The sequence below is a fragment of the Notamacropus eugenii genome, chromosome 6, assembly GCF_028372415.1.
Source record: "Notamacropus eugenii isolate mMacEug1 chromosome 6, mMacEug1.pri_v2, whole genome shotgun sequence".
Classification (NCBI taxonomy): domain Eukaryota; kingdom Metazoa; phylum Chordata; class Mammalia; order Diprotodontia; family Macropodidae; genus Notamacropus; species Notamacropus eugenii.
In genome coordinates this window covers 237,474,439-237,499,528 of record NC_092877.1, presented here as the reverse complement: position 1 = coordinate 237,499,528, position 25,090 = coordinate 237,474,439, and the positions used below count along the sequence as shown (strand labels likewise).

The 25,090-nt window shown below is 37.5% G+C and overlaps 1 long non-coding RNA gene across 1 annotated transcript in view; it reads left to right on the top strand.

Annotated features, from left to right (window-relative positions):
- Window positions 1–276: 276 nt before the first annotated feature.
- LOC140512775 (uncharacterized) overlaps window positions 277–25,090 on the top strand; it is a 95,272-nt gene continuing 70,458 nt past the window's right edge. The window contains exons 1-3 of the long non-coding RNA XR_011969908.1: window positions 277–747; window positions 2,178–2,363; window positions 16,767–16,853. This is a non-coding gene — a long non-coding RNA (uncharacterized lncRNA). The remainder of the gene's footprint in view (window positions 748–2,177; window positions 2,364–16,766; window positions 16,854–25,090) is intronic.

Here is a 25,090-nt window from a genome sequence, read left to right as displayed (position 1 = left end):
CTTCAGCATTTTTTGGGTCTCCTTTAGCAAGGTGTTGACCTGCTTTTCATGCTTTTCTTGCATCTCTCTCATTTCTCTTCCCAATTTTTCCTCCACCTCTCGTACCTGGTTTTCAAAATCCTTTTTGAGCTCTTCCAAGGCCTGAAACCATTGAATATTTATTTCAGATGTTTGCGATACAGAAGCCTTGACTTCTATGTCTTTCCCTGATGGTAAGCATTGTTCTTCCTCATCAGAAAGGATGGGAGAAGGTATCTATTCACCAAGAAAGTATCCTTCTGTAATCTTATTTTTTTTTTCCCTTTTTGGGGCATTTTCCCAACCAGCCGCTTGACTTTTGTGTCCTTTGTCAAGAGTAGGGTATACTCTGCGCATCTGTAAAATCTCAGTTCCTCCAAAGTGGCACAATCAAGCTTATACACTGGTCTGGGAGTAGGGACAGATTTTTGTGCCCAGAGTCTTAGCAGTTTCCTCTCCACAGCCACCTGTCCTCCAGTTCTGCCAAGCCAGCACTGGGGGCTGATTTTCAGCCTCTACAAAGGGCTGAGGTAATAATTAGCTCCTCAGTGCCCCCAGGGGTTTTTATGATCAAACAATGGATGCGGGCTGCTGTAGGGGCTGCCCTGGGAACTGCTGCCACCCACCTGATGTGGCCTCTGTGGCCACTGCCTGAGGCTGGAGCTATGGGAAGGCCATTCTTACTTCTCAGCCTGCTGAAAAAACTCCTGTCACTGACCTTTGGTGCCGGTAAGTTGAGGGATCTGTGAACACTGCCACTGTGACTAGAAATTCTGCCCCCGAGGTGTCCTCCTCCCAGAGCCACACCACACAGCATGGCCAAGGCTGGGCTGAGCTCCACTCCATATCCCGTGCAACAGACATTTCCCATGGGCCTTTCAGGTCACCCTGGGCTGGAAATCTCCTCCACTCTGTTGTTCTCCACTTCTGCTGCTCCAGAATTTGTTGAAAGTCCCTCTCTACAGATATTTTATGGGCTGTGTGGGGAGAGCCTGCATATGTGTGTCTTTCTACTCCGTCATCGTGGCTCTGCCTGTGTAGATATTTTTTGCTTGACTATACTTATTTGTTAAAAGTTAAGTTGGAAAGAGAAAGAAGACAGGTCAATTGATAGTGATGGAGAGAGAGAGATACAGAGAGAGACAGAGAGGCAGAGAGAGAAAGACAGAGAGACAGAGACAGAGGGAGACAGAGAGAGGCAGAGAGAGACAGAGACAGAGAGAGGGAGAGGGAGAGGGAGAGAGAGAAAATGTCAGTGAAATATTTTTTTTAAAAGAATAGAAGAAAATTTAAGGGGAGACACAGGCAAAAGCAGGATAGCTTTGGAACCAGGGTGCTGAATGTATCGTATACTACATAGTGGATACTTACAATTTCATATACAATGTGGCAACTGGGTGGCACAATGGATAGAATGCTGGACCTGGAGTCAGGAAAACTCATCTTCCCAAGTTCAAATTTGACCTCAGACACTTACCAGCTGTGTGACTCTGAGCAAGTCACTTAACCTTGTTTGCTTCCTTTTCCTCATCTATAAAATGAGCTGGAGAAGGAAACAGCAAACCAGTTCATTATTTTTGCCAAGAAAACTCCAAATGGGCCAGACACAGCTGCCTTTGTTGCACCATTCTCCCCCATTCTGGGACTTAGTGTTCCTCCTTCCTTGTTTTCCACCAGGTATCCAGCCTGTGTCACGTTCTCACAGAGCTCTTTTTCCAAATAATGTTAGAGAAAGTACTAGCTGATTCACTACTGTTCCTTTCAGTTCTTCATTGGGGTGAGGGCTAAGCCTGGGAACCGCCATGGGCTGGACCAAGTACTTTTAATAGACAGCTTTCTTGCCTAGAGTGTGGGGAAAGACTGAAAGCCAGAAGTACTGCTTACGTTAAAAACATTTGGTAAAGTTGTAGCTACACACATACTGGGTGTAGAGTTAATGTACCTGAGGTAAAAGGTGCTATCTGGATCAAAGGCAAGAGTTCTAGCAGGATGAAAACAAAGTTCAAAGAGTAGGTAGACATACCCTGTCTAGTAAAGTAAAAAGGCTTGATTCCAAGTGTATTTCACAGAGCTCTCTCAATGAGTTGTTTCTAATTTCCAGCAGGCACATATATGCTTTTAGGCCTGGCCACAGATGGTTTCCCTTCTTTTTATTGCAGCTCCTGTCACTACCAGCATCATCACTTTTAAGAAACTGCAATCCTAAGCATTGGTGGACAGACAATAGTTTATGCTCTCACCTCTTGTGATGGGATAGAGGCTACAGCATCAAACTCTGAAGTTTCACCATCTCATTGAAGGGTAAACACGGTAACCCCATTTGGAATCACAGCAAGGGAAAACAGGTTAGAAAAATATATGAAAATTTATTTGTTTATTTAATTTGTGCCCCATTTGCTTCTAAAAAGAATTTAAGGAGGTTTACAAAATTTGAAACATCTGCAAAAGAAAAAACCCAACTTAGAGGAGCAAATAAATGGATTCAGTACTAGTAATGAATTAGCTGCAGTGTGAATTTAGCTCTAGGTTTTCTGAAAGATACAACAAAGAGGGGAGCACATCAAGCTACATAGTTCTCATTTTCTGATAAAAAAAAAAAAGCATACAAGGTCATCTGAAGAGAATTACTTTTTTCCTGGCACTGTTCTTGGAAGAATTTACTGCCAACTTCCTTATATAAGGGACATTGGGTAACATATTGGACAATACCTTCAACTCAAAGAACTGGATCGATGGTTTTGCAAAAGGCACAGAAATACTGTTCAAATGGATATTTCTTTTATCAAGCCTCTATAAAAGCTGAGGGCATAACATTAAATCTTAGTGAAGGTGTTTCAGTAGGAAACTAAAATGGTATGACCCAGGCATATAGCTTTCTGATTTTCTAGTTGAATATAGAGATATAGCTTAAGATATGAAATAAGTGGGAGGCATAATAGTTTACATTCTACTTTGAAAACATAGGAGCCTTTTAAGCAAAACAGGAAGCATCCCACTTTTACTCGAAGAAAAAGGTACAGAGATGCTGGCGATAAGGCCAACATTTTTCTCATAAAGAATCATTGGATCTTCTTATACACCTGGCAAATTACTCTTCTAAGACCCCAGAGTTCTACACGATAAACCTAACATCTCCTCCAGGCTATCCTTAAGTTCACACTTGCAGATTATATCCATGAGGGACAGATAGAACCTAAAGGATTAGGTTCAGGATACTCTGTGTGCCCCAAATCCAAAAACAATAGTTCCTTAGCCCCTAAAGGTACAATTGCCTTTTATGAGCAGAGGACAGAATTCATTTGAATCAAAAGTATTTACTGAGATAGCATTGTAAAAATGGTGTCTACAAGACATTCCCTCCATAAACACAGGAAGCACTACCCCACAAATACATACAGTATGAACAGGCACACACAGAGAGTACACTAGAAGAGAGGCACATATTAGGCAACATATGTGACGGAGAGAATTTATACGGCCAGTGCTCCAAGCCTTGATACCCTTCCTGTTCTGAGTGAATCTTCTTGCTAAGCCCTGCTGAGCAAACAGCTCTCCTGAAAGAAACCATATGCCATAGCTGATGGGAGAGGGAATTAGGGAGAGAAATCTGTTCCCTTCCCCAGAGATGAGGAGTCATTCTCTCTTAAGAGATTCTTCTTCCATAGCTAGCTCTCTCCTTGTTTTCCAAAGCTAACATGACTCCAAGCTCTGTCCTGCTTTGACTGATACCCTAGAAAATGCAACTTGCTTTCTGCAGGGCCCATCAGGCTTACCCAACATCCTACCAATGGTGTGTTGTTCTCATCATTGTTCTCTAATTCCATCAAGCATTATTGAAGAATTTCTTCATTCTTAATAAAGTGAAAACAAAGTATAGACAATCCTTTAGACTTAAGACCCTAATACTCTCTTCTCTCTCTCTCTCTCTCTCTCTCTCTCTCTCTCTCTCTCTCTCTCTCTCTCTCCATACACACCCACCCACACATATACATTATACACACACACACACGCATGCACACACGCACATATTTGGAGGGAGGATTTTTTTTTATTTTTGTATACATGACAATATTTTACACCAAAGAGTTAAACAGTACAAATTTATATTTATGAGGAGCATTAAAAAAAAAATCAACCAAAAAACCCAAAAACAAAACCCTGTTTCTTCCTGTGACCCATATTCCTGACATTTTTACAGTGAAGGGGATTAAAAAAAAAACAAAAATCCCATTTTTAAAGAAAAATGACAATTGGCAGGCATTGATGGTTATAAAAATAATCATTATGTCATCCTTGAAACATTTAATAAGTAATGCGGCTACCCTAGTGTGTCCATAAGGATGAGTTAACTGTTAAATATACTTCAAATAGATAAGTAATTCCATTAAATGCATGAAGAAAACAAGGATTCCCACCTTTCCCTTCTAATATTTTATAGTTCTAGAAATGCTTAAAATAACAATAAGACAAGAATGAAACTAAAGGAATAAAGATAGGCAAAAAGGAGACAAAATTATTCCTAGATGCTAAAGTAGATGATTGAATTACCTTGTGACAGAGTTATCTTTCTCCCTCTCACAAGAATGCAGCATTATTTTATTTGTCTTTAATAAAGGTTTTGTTAAATGAAAATAGATTGTACTGAACCACACCATAAATAACGTATTTAGTAACTATATTTAAATTAATTGCAGTGCATAAAATACCATAACTTTTCAGTCACTCCAAATTTCCATCACAATTGCTAGTCTTCACTCTCACTTATTTTTCCTCCTAGTTAGTTAGCATAAACCCTGGTTTTCTGATTCTACCCTTTTGCATTATTTCAGAGAGCCTTTCCAGATTTGTTTTTATTTCTCATACTTGACCTTAATTGCATCACAGCATTACATTACATTAATGTGTTACACTATTTAACCTTTTCCCTTTTATTACACCAGTTGCTTCTAGGCTGTTAATGTTTGTTGTCAGGTTTGTGTTGTTGCCGTTTATAATGTTGCTATGAAAATCTCTTAACAGAAAGATTTTAAAAATTATTTTGATGACACTTTCTATGTATAATCTTCAATATGAAATTAACAAGTGGACAGAATTATTTTTATTTTTTTATTAGTGAAGGTTATCCAAATCCAGCTACCTTAGCTTTTGTATTACTGCTAACCTTTAGTTTTAAAAAATAATATACCAAGAGAATTAGTTGTTTCTTCAGTTCACTCCTGCCTAGTTCAAGGTAATAAATTCATCTCATCAGTATAGATGAGTTCTAGCTTTCTCGTTTAATTAGAAGACATGTATCCAATTTATCTAATAGATTTATTAATTTTTAAAAATAGAAATCAGAAAGTTTTGTGACAGTCCAATTTTGCATCCTTTAGAATTTGAATTTCATCTGTCAAAAGACCCATTTGAGTCCATTCTTACTCTGATAATAATAGTATAATATGGGCTTTAAGGAAACATAATAGCCTAGGTTGAATGTCAGGGTTATATAATACTTAATTGATTAGTCCTAGCTATGGAATCAGGAGCAAGAAAGACAGAACAAACATGAATAAAAATAATAGTATTATTCTAAGTCTAAACTATTTTCTTGGTAATTTGAGACAGATATAGCAATCAGTCATTCAGTGGGGAAAAAAGAACTTATTAAGTACCTACTATGTGCAAGACATTGTGCTAAATGCTAAGGAATACAAAAAAAGACAAAAAGCAGTCCATGCCCTTCAAAGAGTTCTCAAACTAATGGGAGTGAGGCAACATACAAACAACTATGTGTAAGTAAGATAAACAGATATAGATATAGATAGGATAAATTGTAGATAATCACAGAGAGAAGGCATTTATATTGAAGCAGAATGGGAAAAGCTTCTTTTAGAAGGTAGGATTTTAGCTGAGATTCAAAAGAATTCAGGGAAACCAAGAGGCAGAGATGCGAAGGGAGGGAATTCCAGGCATGGGGATAGCAAATGAAAATGCCTGGAGTCTGGAGATGAGAGATGAAGTGTCTTCTCTGTCACTAGAGCACAGAGTACTTAGAAAGGAGTGTGGTGTAACAAAACATGAAAGATAAAAAGGGACTAGATTATGAAAGGTGTCATAAAAGTTAAATGGGAGATTTAAAAAATTTTATTCTGAAGATATTACGGAGATAATGAAGTTTATGGAAAAGGGGGTTATAGAGTCAAACCTGTATTTTAAGAAGATAATTTTGATAGCAGAGTGGAAAATGGTTTGAATCAGTAAGACCAAGCATTAAACTATTGAAATAGTTCAGGGGTGAAGTGATGAAGATCTGTAATAGGCCAGTGGCATTGTCAGAGGAGAGAATGGTATATGATGAAAGGATCTGGAAACAGACTGGATATGGAGGAGTGAGAGAGTGAGAGTCAAGTACAACACATAGATTGTAAGCCTAGGTAACTGGAAGGATGGTGGTGGCCTCTATAGTAATAGGAAAATTAGGAAGAGGGGAAGGTTTGAGGAAAAGATAATGAATTCATATTTTGACACATTGCTTTAAAAATGTCCATGGGAAATCCAAGTTGAGATGGCTATTAAGATATTGGAGATATGAGTTGGGAGGTCAGGAGAGAGGGAAGGTCTGGCTGGATAAGGAGATCTGAGAATCATCAACATGGAGGTAATAATTTAATATTTAATTCAGGGGAGTTGATGAGATCACCAAGGGAAACATGGAGGTAGTAAAGGGAGAGGACCCAGGATAGAACCTTTGCATATGTCCACTGATACTGCTATCACACCTGTGCATGATCTAGATGAACACCCAGTAAAGGAGACTGAGGAGTAGTCAGACATGTAGAAAGAAAACCAAGAGGAAACAAATCTAGAGAGAGGAGAGATTATCAAGGAGAAGAGGATGATTGATAGTGTCAAAAACCTCTGAGAAGTCAATAACGATGAGGAACTAGAAAAACTCATTTGATTTAATAGTTAGATTGTTAGTAACTTTAGGGAGACCAGTTTTATTGAATGAAAAAGTTGAAAATCAAATTGTAGAGATTGGAAGTAGTCATGAAAGAGAAGGGAGATAAGGGACGTTAGTTAGTGGGGATGGATGAGTCAAGTAAGGATGTTTTTGAGGATAGGGGAGAGACGTGTGTCACATGAGTGTCAGAGAAGCAGACAGTATATACAGAGAGACTGAAGATTAGCCAAAGAGTAGGGATGATAGGTCAGGAAATCTGCTGCATAAAGTGGGATGAAATGGCAGCATTTGAAGGGTTTGCCTTGGCAAGAGGCTATGTCTTTATATGTGAAATGAGTAAAAGAATAGATTGAATAAGGCATCTGAATGATGTGAGATGAAAAGGACAGGCAAAGAGGAAGCTCAGTGAATGAGCTTAACTTTATTTTTTAGTGAAATATGGACCAATGTCATAGCAAAGATCTACAATAGACTAATTATGACTTAATGTGTTTGATCTTGATGTAAGATATCAGCTAAAAAAGAGCAAGTCAACCTCCTCTGTGTATTTTTTGTCAGTGACATCATTAACTCCCATGGATTTAGGTAAAATCTCTGTGCAAATGATTGCCAAACCTATACATTCAGCTCTCATTCCAGTTAAACATTTCCAAATGTTTGTTGGACATGTCCATCTGGATCTTTCACAGACATCTCAATCTCAACACATTTTAAAAAGAACTCATTCTTCCTTCTATCCTTCTAAATTCAACCATCCTCTCAAATACATCCTCCAGGTGAATTCCAAATCAGTATTTCTAAATCACAGATCACCGTACCATTACCCTGTTCAAGAAGGTTAACAGTGGCTCCTCATTGCTTTCAGGACAAACTACAAACTCTTCTGTCTGGCATTTAAAATCTTTCATAATCTGGCTCCATATCCTGTCTTCCGAGGCTGACTAGCTATTTGAATCTAATAGCTATTAGATTAGATTAGATATGTGACATTTCATATCATTTCCAAATGATGATAATGATAGTAATGATAACAATGGTAAATAGCTAACATTTATTTATAAAATTTTATGTGCCAGGTACGGTAACAGGTATTTTACAACTACTATTTCATTTGATCCCCTCAACAACTCTGGGACACAGCTGCTGTTATTATTCCCATTATACAGATAAGGAAACTGAAGCATATAGACTAAGTGACTTGCCCAGGATTGCACATCTAGCTTCTGAGGCTGCATTTAAACTCTCCTAATTCTCTGCCCTCTTCACTGAGCCACCTAGACATGAATTCGCCTTTACACAAATTTTTCCTAGATCTGTAATGTTCTCCCTCATAATCTTTACCTCCGATAACCCCAAGCACCCGTCTAGACTCTGGTCAAGTACCTTTTCCTTCAAGAGGCCTTTTCCAGTCCCCTCAGTGACCATTGCCCCTTTCATAATCATATGCATCTGCTGCATTTATTTGCTGTATCCCTTGGGAGAATGTAAGTTCGGGGGCACAGACTTTATCACCTTGCTTTAATATAGCAGCTGCTTAAGAAATGCTTATTAAAGCATGGTTGCAAAGAAAACATAAGAAAATACACACTCCTTTGTTGAGTAGGGAAATCCATAGGTGTGAAACACTGTCTTTTCACCTTTTTTTCAAAGTACCGATAAGTTTTATGTATTCTTTTCTTGATTTTTAAAAATGTATTCTTTATTTATTTTTAACATTAAAAAAATTTCAGTTCCAAAATCTCTCTGTACATTCAGTTGGCTTTTCTTTTAAAAAAAATTCTTTATGATGGGGATGGCTCTCTTGGCAAGGAAAGGGAGTGCAATAATGAAAAAAATTTGCAATGTCAAAACAAAAATACGAATAAAAATCTATTTTTAAAAAATTACTGACTTTTTAAAAGTCAAGTTATTTTTAAGTAGTCAATTTATTTTTAAAATCCTGTTGACTTAATTCAACAAACATTTATTAATCCCCTGTTTTCAAAGCACTGAGTATTATACTAGATATTTCCCCAAAAATCTGTTTGATAGTACTTATTAAATACCTCTCTTTCTCTTAAAGAAAATTGTCAGGGGCGGAGCCAAGATGGCAGAGTAGAAAGATACACATATGCTAGCTCTCCCCCCACAGCCCATAAAATACCAGTAAAGAAAGACTCTCAACAAATTCTAGAGCAGCAAAAGCCACAGAACAAAAGTGGAGGAGATTTCCAGCTCAGGGTGACCTGAAAGGGCAAATGGAAACATGTGTCCCATAGGACACAGAGTGGAGCCCAGCCCAGCCTTGGTAGCTCAGAGAGGCACAGCTCTGGGAGGAGGATGTGAACAGGGCTCAAGGGGGAATCTCCAGTCACAGTAGCAGTGGTTTGCAGATCCCTCAACCCACAAGCGCCACAGGTCAGTGATAGGGTTTTTTCAGCTGGCTAGGACGGGAGAAGGGCCTTCCCATAGCTCCAGCCTTAAGCAGCAGCCTCAGAGGCCACATCTGGCAGGCATCAGCAGCTTCCACAGTGGCCCCTACAGCAGCACTCATCCATTGTTGGATCGTAAAACCCCTGGGGGCACTGAGCAGCTGATTCTTACCTCAGTCCTGTGTAGAGGCCCTGCAGCAGCTGATCTTTATCTCACACTGAATGGCTGTCCTGCCCCTGCAGCTTATCTGAATCTCAGCCCCCAGTGATAGCTTGGTAGAATTGGAGGCCAGGTGGTTGTGAAGAGGAAACTCTGCTAGGATTCTGGGCACAAAACTCTCTTTATGCTTCCAGACGAGTGCACATGCTTGATTGTGCCACTTGGGAGGAACTGAGATCTTACAGATCCACAGAGTATACCCTACTCTTGAGAAAAGACGCAAAAGTCAAGTAACTGGTTCGAAAAAGGCCAAAAAAGGGGGGAAAAAATAAGACTATAGAAGGTTACTTTCTTGGTGAACAGATATCTTCCTCCATCCTTTCAGGTGAGGAAGAACAATGCTTACCATCAGGGAAAGACATAAAAGTCAAGACTTCTGTATCCCAAACATCCAAAATAAATATTCAGTGGTCTCAGGCCATGGAAGAGCTCAAAAAGGAGCTTGAAAATCAAGTAAGAGAGGTGGAGGAAAAATTAGGAAGAGAAATGAGAGAGATGCAAGAAAAGCAAGAAAAGCCTGTCAACATCTTGCTAAAGGAGACCCAAAAAAATGCTGAAGAAAATAACACCTTGAAAAATAGACTCAATTGGCAAAAGAGGTCCAAAAAGCCAATGAGGAGAAGAATGCTCTACAAAGCAGAATTAGCCAAATGGAAAAGGAGGTTCAAAAGGTCACTGAGGAAAATAGTTCTTTCAAAATTAGAATGGAACAGATGAAGGTTAATGACTTTATGAGAAACCAAGAAATCACAAAACAAAACCAAAAATATGAAAAAATGGAAGATAATGTGAAATATCTCATTGGAAAAAAAACTGACCTGGAAAATAGATCCAGGAGACACAATTTAAAAATTATGGGACTACCTGAAAGCCATGATCAAAAAAAGAGCCTAGACATCATCTTTCATGAAATTATCAAGGAAAACTGCCCTGAGATTCTAGAACCAGGGAACAAAATAAATATTGAAAGAATCCACCCATCACCTCCTGAAAGAGATCCAAAAAAAGAAATTCCTAGAAACATTGTGGCTAAATTCCAGAATTCCCAGGTCAAGGAGAAAATATTGCAAGCAGATAGAAAGAAACAATTCAAGTATTGTGGAAGTACAATCAGGATAACACAAGATCTAGCATCTTCTACATTAAGGGATGGAAGGGTGTGGAATAGGATATTCCAGAAGTCAAAGGAACTAGGACTAAAACCAAGAATCACCTACCCAGCAAAACTGAGTATAATATTTCAGGGGAAAACATGGTCTTTAAATGAAATAGAGGACTTTCAAACATTCTTGATGAAAAGACCAGAGCTGAAAAGAAAATTTGACTTTCAAACACAAGAATGAAGAGAAGCATGAAAAGGTAAACAGCAAAGGGAAATCACAAGGGACTTTCTAAAGTTGAACTATTTACATTCCTACATGGAAAGACAATATTTGTAACTCTTGAAACTTTTTTCAGTATCTGGGTAGTTGGTGGGATTACCCATACTCACACACACACACACACACACACACACACACACACACAGAAACAGAGAGAGACAGAGACAGAGAGTACAGAGTGAGTTGAATAGGAAGGGATCGTATCTAAAAAAAATTAAATTAAGGGGTGAGAGGGATATATTGTGAGGAAAAAGGGAGAAATGGAATGGAGTAAATTATCTCTCATAAAAGAGGCAAGAAAAAGACTTTTCAGTGGAGGGAAAAGTGGGGAGGTGAGAGAGAAAACATGAAGCTTACTCTCATCACGTTCAACTCAAGGAAGGAATAAAATGCACACTCATTTTGGTATGAAAACATACCTTACAGTGCAGGAAGGTGGGGGAGAAGGGAATAAACAGGGTGGGGGGATGATGGAAGGGAGGGTAATGGGAGCAGGGAGCAATTAGAAGTCAACACTCTTGAAGAGGGAGAAGATCAAAAGAGAGAATAGAAGAAACAGGGGGCAGGATAGGTTGGAGGGAAATATAGTTAGTCTTACACAATACGACTCTTATGGATGACATTTGCAAAACCATACAGATATGGCCTATATTGAATTGCTTGCCTTCCCAAAGGGAATGGTTGGGGAGCGAGGGAGGAAGAGAAGTTGGAACTCAAAGTTTTAGGAACAACTTTTGAGTATTGTTCTTACATACAACTAGGAAATGAGAAATACAGGTAATAGGGTGTAGAAAGTTATCTTTCCCTACAGGACAAAAGAGAAGATGGGGATAAGGGAAGGAAGGGATGTTAGAAGGGAGGGCAGATTGCTGATAGGAGTAATTAGAATGCTCAGAGTTTTGGGGTGGAGGGAGGAGAGAGATGGGGAGAAAATTTGGAACTCAATTTTGTAGAAATGAATGTTAAAAACAAATAAATAAAGAAAAAGAAAAGAAAATTATCTAGTGATTTGGTAGGATTCACTGTCCAATATCCTAGTGTTCTATTGGTCTCTTGCAGAAAGTCCCATAAGAAAAAAGTGTCCTGAACAAAAGAGACAAAATGTTGTTTTAAATCCATCTTGAAAGAAGAATACCTGTGGAATTTAGAGTAATTATTTTGACAAGAACTGGAGCCTAGAGATCAAATAAGCATCTAAATTTCTGGGTCCTATTTAGGGAAAACCTTGGTGCCTTTTAAATGTAGAGAGATCATCAAGTGAGTACAAATACCTTTAATGAATGAAATAACCTGTATCCAGTTAACAGAGATTTGTACTTTCATGATTCGAGCAAGAAGGTGACTGTGCCAATTGTTACTTTTTATTGTTCAGTCTTTCAGTCATGTTCACTCTTTATGGCCTCATGGGGTTTTCTTGGCAAAGACACTGGAGTGGTTTGCCATTTTCTTCTTCAACTCATTCAATAGATGAAGAAATTGAGGCAAACAGTGCTAAGTGACTTGCCCAGGGTCACACAGCTAAGTGTCTGGTACCAGATTTGAACTCAGGAAGCTGAATCTTCCTAACTGAAGGTCCAGCACTCTATCCACCATGCCACCACACCCCAATGTGCCAATATCTTCATTCAGTTGTCACCCTGATAGAATAGCCCAGTATTTAGGTCCTACCACTTAAGTAGTATGGAACGTTATAGGCAGGTTGAAGTGAACAATATATTTGCCTAAGAACACCTATTGCCAATGAAAAGTAAAGCATGCAACTTGGCTATGGAAGGGGTAGAGGGAGGGGTGGCAAGGCTTGACAATAGGTAACTTCCAATTTTAGCTAATTATTCTTACTATCCCAATACTAATTTCCATTGTTTCTATATTGCTGAAGGATTACAAATGCTTCCAGCATCCTGTAAGTCAGCACCATCAAAATTAAGTGCCCTGGGTCACAGTTTGGGTTACCCTTCTCCATTGTGATTCCTTAGTATTTTATTTCTTAGATCTGGCTTCTATTTTTCTTTTCTCCAGACCCCTGAATTTGATACCATGAACCAGGTTTCTGATTCGCTTTATGTGGGGAAGTTTACGTTTTCTATGTCTGGGTTTCCTTGTTCAAATTCCTGGCTTGGGTTCTCTGGATCTGCCTTATTATTAGACTCTGACTTGACACTCTTCTACAGTTATATACATGAAAAGAACATTAAAACTGAATTACATGTTGAATAATTCAAAGGAAAGAAATGAGGAAGCCCCTCCCTCTTTGAAAAAAGGAGCAGAGAGAGACTAAATTCAAAAAACTGTATACACTGTCAGAACAAATGGGGCAAGGGTTTTCATTGGTTAGTGAGTGGAGAGTTATCAGGTTATATAGTTATGCCTGGTGTAAAGACAGAAGGCATTAATAAAACTTTAAAAATCGAGTCAAAGCATGATTTTTGAATTCCATTTGAAATGTCTCACTTGTTTTGGCAAGGTTTCTGAATCTCTAGCAAGTTTTATTGAATGTATTAAATAATATAGGCAGTGTTCTGATTTCTAGGCACAGACTAAGCAGTCATCTCTGGTTTCATCCAGTCTTCAATTCCAGGAGATTGTGAGAATAGAGTGTTAAACTTTTATTTTTATCTGAACCTGTGATTTTATTATTGGAGGGAATTCCTGGAGCAAAACTCCCTTTACCAATGATTTCAGAAATTAGAGATCCTCATTCCCTTTTAGGTTTCTAATGCCCATCGTCTCACAGTTCTAGTCATTTATATAGTCAGTCTCAGGTCCAACGATATTTAAAGTGACAATAAATCTATGGGACAATGTTATCACTTTAAAATTTGAGTCTAAAGTTTCCATATCCATGGTGGAGATAAGTAAAGAGAGGGCAATTCTTAAATAATCTATAATGCTAGTACTTTTTTGGAACTAAAAATTCAATTACTTTCACATTTATCTTATGACCTACTATGAAGCAGTGTTACATTGTGAGGATAAATTAATTTGACCAGACTTTTTTCCTCTTTGAAATGGAAAGCAGTCCCTAGAGAAGTCATTCTTAGGGTAACAATCTCCCTCACTCTAGATTTCTTACAGATAAAGCTCTGGAAGAATCATTACCAATCCTGACTGTCACATCTCCTAGAATTATTATGTCAGTTAATGAGTACAAAGAGAATATATAATTCAAAAGACCATCATAGTTCCAAATACCTAAAGAACTTGTAGGTGCATTAGTAGGAGGAATATATATATATATGTATATGTATATGTATATGCATATATATACACATGTATATATACATATATATGTATATATTAAATATATAAATACATATTAAAACATATTTGGTCAGTCTTGTCAAGAAACGGAATGAGGATTCATAGGAGTAAATTTCCCTAAAAATCTTAAATAAGTAGATCAGGAGCTGGTCCTTTAATGTTAATCAAGGTCATTGTGGCTAGCCCACCCTAACCTCTACCAGAATAACTTTGCCAGAAGGCTCCATAACAAAAGGGCCCTAAACTTGGAAATGAGAATTCATTTTCTAAAAGCCATTGCTGTTATAAATAAATATAAAGGCCAATAGGAAGGATATAAGGTCAGGGTGTCTGTTTTGCTTCCCATCCTGCCACATTCCAGGAAAGAAGTTTTAGACATTGGGAAATGAGTACTCCCCAAAGCCTCAGGGTCAAAAAAATATGTAACCATTTGTATTTGAGGACTGTTGTTACATGATTTCAATGCCCACAAGAACTGGACAGATCTGATTCATCTGGAATGAGATGTAATACATTCATTCAAAAAACATTTGAGCAACTACTATGAGAAGGGCATTATGATAGCCCTGTATGAAATATAAAGAGATAAGACAGTCCCTACCCTCATCGAGTTTTCGTTCCTTGCAGTGAGTAAACTTAAGGGCTGCCAAAGGTAGTTCATCCTAGGAGGAAAAAGATTCAGTCAGGACTCAATCAATTTCAAAGAATGATTCTTTTGTTTGGTTGGTAGGACTTTAATAGGCAATGGTTAATGTCAACATAAAGAGCTGGTTTATGATCAAAGAGAAAATTCCAAAGAAAAATGACACTAAAAAACCAGAGTAACATCAGTAAGTAAAATTATCATTGTATCAAACTTCACAGACAAGACAGGGTTTGGTACCCACTGTGGTGAACACTCAAGGGAGGTGGAGACAAAGAGACATTTGGATGATAAAAATATTGTCAAATCTTTCCAATTTAGAAATATGAAATTGAAACATAGGCCCTATATGTTGGTCACCAGGAACAAAACATAATTTTCTTTATTTCCCTCTAACTCCTTATAGCATAGAATAAATTCCATGTTGCAAGAAGTAGGAATCATACTCTGTGCATGATTGAAAGCAGCTTTATGCCTGGCACACAGTAGATGCTTAATAAATGTTTAAAATACTCAAATAGATCTGTAATTTCATTACTTTGTATATTTCCCTCAATGATGCAACTGTAACACCTCTCTTCAACTTTGGCCAGTCTCTTATTCATGTTCCCCTGCAAATTATGTTCTTAATGTGGGGGATATGTACTTTTTAAAAAATAGCATTTTTTTTAGTGCTATTTAAATAAAATTGGTTTCCTTTGTAATCCTATGTGTTTTATGCAGTTAAAAGCATCCTTTATTCCTAATCTCCTTCAAAGTTCTTTTTCTCATAGGTCCTTACCTTACTCACCTTATGTATTTCTATTGCCCTCTGAGTAGTACTCTTTTTTATTTCTTAGGAGATTATTGTGTTCTATGTATTAGAGTCCTATGTATTGCTTAATGCTATACCTTAGCCCAGATGAAGTAGGCCTAATTTTGGTAGTGTGATGTGGGTCTAACCCAAGTTAAGTATGAAGGGAAAGGCATGAGAAACCCTGGTAGAAATTAGATCTATCACAAAATTGCTTCTTATTTTGCCCTTTAGAGCAATAGCAATACCCCTCCCCCAAAAAAGAGGGACATTGTAACCTTTTAAGAATATGCACAGATAAATAGTCAGAGGATCTTAATAGACAGTTCTCAAAGGAAGAAATCCAAACTATCAACAGCCATATTTCAAGAAAATCTTCCATATCACTTATAGTTAGAGAAATGCAAATTAAAGTAATTCTGAGATTCCAACTAACAGCCATCAAATTGCCAAAGCTGACAAAAAAGGAAAAATGACAAATGTTGAAGGAGCTGTGGGGAAATAGATACATTAATGCACCATTGATAGAAATGTGAATTGGTTCAGCCATTTTTAAAGCAGTTTGGAACTATGCCTCAAAGGTGGATACGCTTTGATCCAGCAATGCCACTATTAGGCCTATATCCCAAAGAAATCAAGTAAAGAGGTAAAGGACTCAGATGTATATAGTATTAGGTGATGGCAAAGAATTGGAAACTAAAGATATGTCCATCAAATAAGGAATGACTAAATGGATTATGGTATGTGAATTCTGTGGTGCTGTGAGAAATTACAAAAGGGGCAGTTTAGAGAAACCTGGAAAAATCTGTATGAATTGATGCAGTGTGATGTGACTGGAACAGGGAGAACAAGTTCTACTATAACAACGTTGGGAAAATAAACAACTTTGGACTTAAGAGTTCTCATCAACACAGTGACTAACCATGATTCTAAGGGGATCAGTGATGAAAAATGCTACCCACTTCCTGACAGAGAGGTAGTGAACTAAAAATGCAAGTGAGATATATTTTTGGAGTTGGTCAATGTGTGATTTTTCTCTTGCTTGAACATGTTTTATTCCAAATGTTTTCCTTTTTTCTTTGTTTTTGGTAGAGGAGGAGGTGAGAGAGAAAATAAACACTTAATTTAAAAGAAAATCTTTAAAAGGCACAAAGAGAAAAGAAAAAAGTTGAGAAAGAGGTACGTATAAGACAGTTTTTAAAATAACATGTAGAATTTATTATATACTTTTTTGGAAGAGCAAGAAGTGTGAGAGATTCACAGTTTCAAACAGATTTCTCTTTTTGAGTTCTGCTCTATCCATATGGAAATAGTATTGTTCAGTGTTTAAGATCAGAATAATAAAATTAAGGGGAATCAAATTTAAGTCTGAAGTTAAAAGGCTATTAACAAATTCTTGGGAAGCTGAGGAGTTGAAATTGAGTTTTTTCATGGAGAAAAAAGTGCCTAGATATAAGACCATATGAGGTCCTGGGACTGAGGACCTTAGGTGAGAATTAAACACTCAGTAAATTAAGGGAATTTGTGGACTTATACTCAAGATATTTGTGCATTATATAGTCAAGGGCAGCTTCTTGTGAAACCTCAGATAAGCCACGATAGAAACTTGGAAACATAAATTTACTGCAGATTCTAGAAATCATATATCTAATTTTATATTCAATCTATCAATCTTAGCTACAAAATGCCAAACAAGTCATCAATCAATCACCTCTGGAACCCCTCAAATAAAAGCGAACCCCTTATGACTTGAGACAATAAATTTCTTTGGGGTACATTTCTATTAAGTTCTACCCTATAGTGAGCCAAAAATCTGTATTTCCTCCCAGTAAACCTGGTCCAGGGGCTGAACTAAAAGGGAGACCTGTGGTTTAGCACAACTTTTTGTCTTCTAAAGGAAGAGTGAATCTTTGGTTGAGAAGCAAAAGTCAGGTCCCAGGACTAAGGCTAATGCAATAGAACCACAAAGCCTGTGAAGTACAGCTTGGGTCTTCCCCTCTACACATCTCCTTGGGTCAGATGACAGAAGAATGCCAGATGTTCAGGAAGCAACTTCAATAGATTTCTAATAAGTGGAAATAATGAGCTAAAGACCTGGCATGATTGAGATTTTAACAAAAGGGTAAACCAAGGCAGATGTCCATGCAAGATAACATTTATTAGCAGGGGCATTGTAACAGAAAGGACCCCCATCATACACAGGAGGGCTTGTTAACACAGCTTCTTAGATTTGCATTTCTAAAAGGAAAGGTAACTTTCAAGGGGTCAACAATTACTTTAATCAAGCACATCTATCATTCACTTTCTTCAGAGGAAAAAGTCAGAACCTGAACTTCAGAGAAAATACAGAGAAATCAAGATCAACAGACATGGCTTCCAACATCATAAATCAACAGACAGATCCAACTGTCTGACCATTCCATGCATACATGGTTACCAGAGAGAAAAACACCAACATCTGGGTTTTCAAAGCCAAGGCCAGGGTAGAGATGGGGGAGTGCATGCTCATTAGCATCTGCCCAGAGTCTCATCTGGCCACAGATCAGTAAACTCCAGAGTAAAATCTCACCTCAGAGAACTTATACATTTTTCAGAGCCAGAGGGCATCACAACCCTTGAGAATCAGTGCCTCACAAACAAAAAGTGTAGGCCTTTCTACAAATCTTCCCAGGCCCATTAATGGGTGGGGAAGATCTTCTTAATCACGTTATTCAATCAGAGGCACTTGACCATACTAAAATAAAAAATGCATCGTCAATGAGACATTCTACCTGTCAATAAATGGGTCCATGGCTTGCCTCCATTAATGGCAAAGACCCTAAGGAGTAAACTCCACTTTTAAAGGTTTGGGGAATACAGAAAAAGAACAGAACAAGATAGGTCACATCATGCAATTAAAGGCAATACTACTGTTACAAAACTGAGACAAAGGGAACAACATGATTGGTTGGAAGGGTGGTAATAGGAGATTAGCAATGACCTCCCCTTCTTCTCTCATGAGACTCAGAAGTGCTCTTTGTCTGAGTCCAGGTGCAAGACAATGGCCCAGGCTTTTAGACAACAAACTAGACATCCTTAAAGGATAGCTTGGTGGCATAAAGATAGTAGGCCCTACCTAATTTGGGTCATACATTCTCCAAGGTCAGTTAAATTCCTTCAGGAAGGAGAGCTGGATTTTTAAATTTAACCCATTATAGGTTAATTAAACTCTGAACTAATCTCACAGACAAATAACCATAGTAGGCAGTTACAGGACAGAAATAATTACAGGAAAAATCAATTACTTATAAATAAGATCAATAAAAAAGGATTAAGGATCAATTTTAATCTTCTCAGATCTGAACCTGAAAACTAAGTCAGCCACTAGGAGATCAAAAGCAAACTTCTAAGCAGTGCCAACTAATTAGAGACAATTTGCTTTGCTCAAATGTCTAGAACATCCATTGCTTTTTTTTAAGCTAAAAAGGATGGAGTTAGTTTTGTCAACCTATCTTGCTTGATGGACTATTGCTATCCTGCTCCCAGAAGTATAGACACACCTAGAATCCTAATTGAACCTATTATATTGCTTCTCACCACCCCGTGGGTTCTAAAGGAGCAAAAATCATTCCTCTAAAATAAGTTCTGGGCTTTCAAAAATAGCAGAGGATTTCTTCAGTTGATTAAGGACTGAGTAGTGACTAGGGCACTAGACTTGGAAAAATAAGGTCCTGCATTCAAATCCTACCTCAGACGCTTATTATCTGCATGACCCTGGTCAAATTCTTTAACCCTTCTGTGTCTCACTTTCTTCATTTACAAAATGAGAGGATTAGATTTGGTGGCACCTAAGGTCCCTTTCAATTCTAAGAGCTTTTGACTGTGGAATACCTCCACCAGTACTGGAAGTACATAAATGATACACCAACCTCCCAGATTCTGTCATTCCACCACTTTCCATAAGAGTACAGAAATTTTGAGATCAGGATTGCTTCTAACCCCTCCAGATCACCAAGAGAAGGGGATTAACATGAGGAAGTAAACAGGATTGAAGCTGAGCACATCATCATAGTAGGAACCACTGAAAAATCAATGGGGCAGAGCCAAGATGGCAGAGTAGAAAGAAACACATATGCTGGCTCTCCCCACACTGCCCATAAAATACCTGTAGAGAGGGACTCTCAAGAAATTTTGGAGCAGCAGAAGTGGAGAACAACAGAGTGGAGGAGATTTCCAGCCCAGGGTGACCTGAAAGGCCCACGAGAAATATCTGTTGCATCAGATGTGGAGCAGAGCCCAGCCCAGCTTTGGCCACATGGTAGGTGGCTTGTGAACAGCCCTCGGAGATGGAATCTCTAGTCCTAGTAGCAGCAGTTCACAGATCCCTCAACCCACAGGCACCAAAGGTCAGTGACAAGGTTTTTTCAGCTGGCTAGGAAGGGAGAAGGGCCTTCCCATAGCTCCAGCCTTAGGCAACAGAGGCCACATCTGGCAGGCAGCAGCAGTTCCTACAGCAGCCCCTACAATAGACCTCATCCATTGTTGGATCGTAAAAACACTAGGGGCACTGAGGAGCTGATTATTACCTCAGCCCTGTGTAGAGGCCCTAAGGGAGCTGATCTTTATCTCACACTGAATGGCAGCCCTGCCCCTGCAGCTTATCTGAATCTCAGCCCCCAGTGCTGGTTTGGTGGAACTGGAGGCCAAGTGGCTGTGGAGAGAAACTGTTAAGATTATGGGCACAAAAATCTCTCTGTACTCCCAGACCAGTGTACACACTTGATTGTGCCACCCTAGAGGAACTGAGATCTTACAGATCCCCAGAGATACCCTACTCTTCACAAAGGACCCAAAAATCAAGTAACTGGTTGGGAAAAGGCCCATAAAAGGGGAAAAAATAAGACTATAACAGGCTACTTTCTTGGTGAACAGATATCTTCTGCCATCCTTTCAGATGAGGAAGAACATTGCTTACCATCAGGGAAAGACATAAAAGTCAAGGCTTCTGTATCCCAAACATCCAAAATAAATATCCAGTGGTCTCAGGCCATATAAGAGCTCAAAAAGGAGTTTGAAAATCAAGTAAGAGAGGTGGAGGAAAAATTGGGAAGAGAAATGAGAGAGATGCAAGAAAAGCATGAAAAGCAGATCAACATCCTGCTAAAGGAGACCCAAAAAAATGTTGAAGAAAATAACACCTTGAAAAATAGGCTAACTCAAATGGCAAAAGAGGTTCAAAAAGCCAATGAGGAGAAGAATGCTCTAAAAAGCAGAATTAGCCAAATGGAAAAGGAGGTTCAAAAGTTCAGTGAAGAAAACTTTTTTAAAAATTAGAATGGAACAGATAGAGGCTAATGACTTTATGAAAAACCGAGAAATCACAAAACAATGAAAAAGTGGAAGATAATGTGAAATATCTCATTGGAAAAACAGCTGACCTGGAAAATAGATCCAGGAGAGACAATTTAAAAATTATGGGACTACCTGAAAGCCATGATAAAAAAAGAGCCTAGACATCATCTTTCATGAAATTATCAAGGAAAACTGCCCTGAGATTCTAGAACCAGGGAGCAAAATAAATATTGAAAGAATCCACCTATCACCTCCTGAAAGAGATCCAAAAAGAGAAACTCCTAGGAATATTGTGGCCAAATTCCAGAGTTCCCTGGTTAAGGAGGAAATATTGCAAGCAGCTAGAAAGAAACAATTCAAGTATTGTGGAAATACAATCAGGATAACACAAGATCTAGCATCTTCTACATTAAAGGATCAAAGGATGTGGAACAGGATATTCCAGAAGTCAAAGGAACTAAGACTAAAACCAAGAATCACCTACCCAGCAAAACTGAGTATAATACTTCAGGGGAAAAAATGATCTTTCAATGAAATAGAAGACTTTCAAGCATTCTTGATGAAAAGACCAGAGCTGAAAAGAAAATTTGACTTTCAAACCCAAGAATGAAGAGAAGCATGAAAACGTAAACAGCAAAAAGAACTCATAAGGGACTAACTAAAGTTGAACTGTTTACATTCCTACATGGAAAGACAATACTTGTAACTCTTGAAACTGTTTTCACTATCTGGGTAGTTGGTGGGATTATACACACACACACACACACACACACACACACACACACATACACACACTCACACACACACACAGAGACAGAGAGCACAGGTTGAATCAAATAGGGTGGGATCATATCTTTAAAAAATGAAGTTAAAGAGTGAGAAAGAAATATATTGGGAGGAAAAAGGGAGCAATGGAATGGGGCAAATTATCTCTCATAAAAGAGGCAAGTAAAAGACTTTTCAGTGGAGGAAAAAGAAAAGAGGTGAGAGAAAAAACATGAAGCTTTCTCATTACATTCGACTAAAGGAAGGAATAAAATGCACACTCATTTTGGTATGAAAACCTATCTTACAATATAGGAAAGTGAGCGAGAAGGGGATAAGCAGGTTGGGGGGATGATGGAAGGGAGGGCAGCGGAAGGAGGAAGTAATTAGAAGTTAACACTCTTGGGGAAGGACAGGATCAAAAGAGAGAGTAGAAGAAATGGGAGGCAGGATAGGATGGAGGGAAATATAGTTAGTCTTATACAACACGACTATTATGGAAGTCATTTGCAAAACTACACAGATATGGCCTATATTGAATTGCTTGCCTTCCAAAGGGAAGGGGTGGGGAGGGAGGGAGGAAGAGAAGATGGAACTCAAAGTTTTAGGAACAACTTTTGAGTACTGTTCTTGCTACTAAGAAACAAGAAATACAGGTAAAGGGGTATAGAAAGTTAATTGGCCCTACAGGACAAAAGAGAAGACAGAGACAAGGGCAGAGAGGGATGATAGAAGAGAGGGCAGATTGGTGATAGGGGCAATTAGAATGCTCGGTGTTTTGGGGTGGGGGAGGGGACAAAAGGGGAGAAAATTTGGAACCCAAAATTTTGTGAAAATGAATGTTAAAAGTTAAATAAAAATAAATTTAAAAAATATCATGGAACAACAGTCAGGATAACACATGATTTAGCAGCTTCTATATTAAAGAATCATCTGGCTTGGAATATGATATTCTGGAAGTCAAAAGAACTAAGATTACAACCCAAGAATCACCTACCCAGCAAATCTGAGTATAAGTTTTGGGGGTGGGAAGGAATGGACATTTAATAGAATTGAGTATTTTCAAGTATTCCTGATGAAAAACAGAACTGAATAAAAATTTGAGATTCAAACACAAAAATCAAGAAAAACATAAAAAGGCAAAGAGAAAAGAAAAGAAAGGGGATTTAATAAGGTTAATAGGATTAAACTGCTTACATTCTATATGGGAAGATGATACTTGTAACAACTAAGAACTTTTTTTCATTATTAAGGTAGTTAAGAATCTACATAGACAGAGGCATGGATGTGAATTGACTATAATGAGATGATATATAAAAAAAATTAGGAGCTGAGGAAAGCAATGCTTTGGGAGAAGGGGAAAAGGAGAGATACAATGAGGATAAATTATCTCACATAAAAGACTTATGAAAGTTTTTACAGCCCTTTATTTTTACTCTCTGCATGTCTTTCCATTTTAAATGTGTTTCTTATAAACACATTGTAGGGTTCTGTTTTTTCATCTACTCTGCTATCTGCTTCCATTTTATGGGTGAAGGAGAATTTATTTTGCTGTAGCTGAAAAAAGAAAAAAAACAGGGGTAGCAATCATGATTTCAGACAAAGCAAAAGTAAAAAAAAAAAATAGATCTAATGAAAAAAGAGAAGGAAGGAAAATACATTTTGCCATATCATAGCCAAAGAGGTAATATCAATAGTAAAAAATTTATGCACCAAATGATATAGCATATAACTACTTAACAGAAAAGTTAAATGAGTTTCATGAGGAAATAGACATTAAAACCATACTAATGGAGGACTGCAACTTGCCCCTTTCAGAATTACATAAAGCTAAGCAAAAAATAATCAAGAAAGAAGATAAGAAAATCTATAGAATTTTAGAAAAGTTAGATATCAGAGACAGCTGGAGAAAATTTAATGGGAAAAGAGAGGAACATATCTTTTTGGCCATGGTACGACACCTATGCAAAAACTAATTTTTTATTAGAGTGTAAAAGCCTCACAATCAAATGTAGAAAAGCAGAAATATTAAATGCATCCTTTTCAGATTATAATACAATAAAAATTACACTCAGTAAAGGACTGTGGAAAGATAGATTAAAAATTAACTGGAAACTAAAAAATCTAATTCTAAAGAAGTGGGTCAAAGAACAAGTCATAGAAACAATCAATAATTTCTTTAAAGATAATAACAACAATAAGACAATATGGTGCAATTTATGGCATACAACCAAAGCCTATTAGAGAAAAATTTGTATCTTTAATTGCTTACATCAATAAAAGAAAGATCAGATCAATAAATTGGATGTGAATTAAAAAAAATTGAAAAAGAACAAATTAAAAATTTCCAACTAAACACCAAAATAAAAATCCTGAAAATCAAAAGAGAGATTAACAAAAATGAAATAAAAAAACCATTGAACTAATAAGTAAAATTAAGAGCTGACTTTATGAAAACACAGTAAAATAGATAAAACTTTGGTTAATTTGTTTTAAACAAATGAAGGAGAAAATAAAATCATTAGTATCAAAAATGAAAAGGGAATAAATTAAAGCAACTATTAAGAGTTATTTTACCCAACTATATACCCCAAAATCTAATAGCCTAAGTGAAATGAATGAATATTTATAAAAACATAAATTGCCCATATTAACAGAAGAGGAAATAAAATACCTAAATAACCCCATCTTAGAAAAAAAATTGACCAAGTCACCAATGAGCTCCTTAATAAAAAGTTCCCAGGGCCAGATGGATTCACAAATGAATTCTACCAAACATTTAAAGAACAATTAATTCCAATATGATATAAACTATTTGGAAAAAATAGATCAAAAAGTCCTTCCAAATTTCTTTCAGGACACCAATATGGTGCTGATACCTAAACCAGGTAGAACAAAATCAGAAAGAACATTATAGACCAATTTCTCTAATGAATATTAATGCAAAATTAAAAAAAATACTAGCAAGAAGACTACAGCAATATGTCACAAAAGTCATACACTATGACCTGGCAGGATTTAAGCCAGGAATGCAGGACTGGTTCAATATTAGGAAAACTATCAGCATAATTCATCATATCAATAACAAACCAATAGAAATTATATGCTTATCTCAATAGTGTGCAGAAAAAGCTTTTGACAAAATGCAACACACATTCCTTTAAAAAAGCACTGGAAAGCATGAGAATAGATAGAGTTTTCCTTAAAATGCTAAGTAATATCTATCTAAAACCATCAGCAAGCATTATCTGTAATGAGGATAAGCTAGAAGCCTTCATAATAAGGTCAGGGATGCAAGCAAGGAAGCCCATTATTATCAC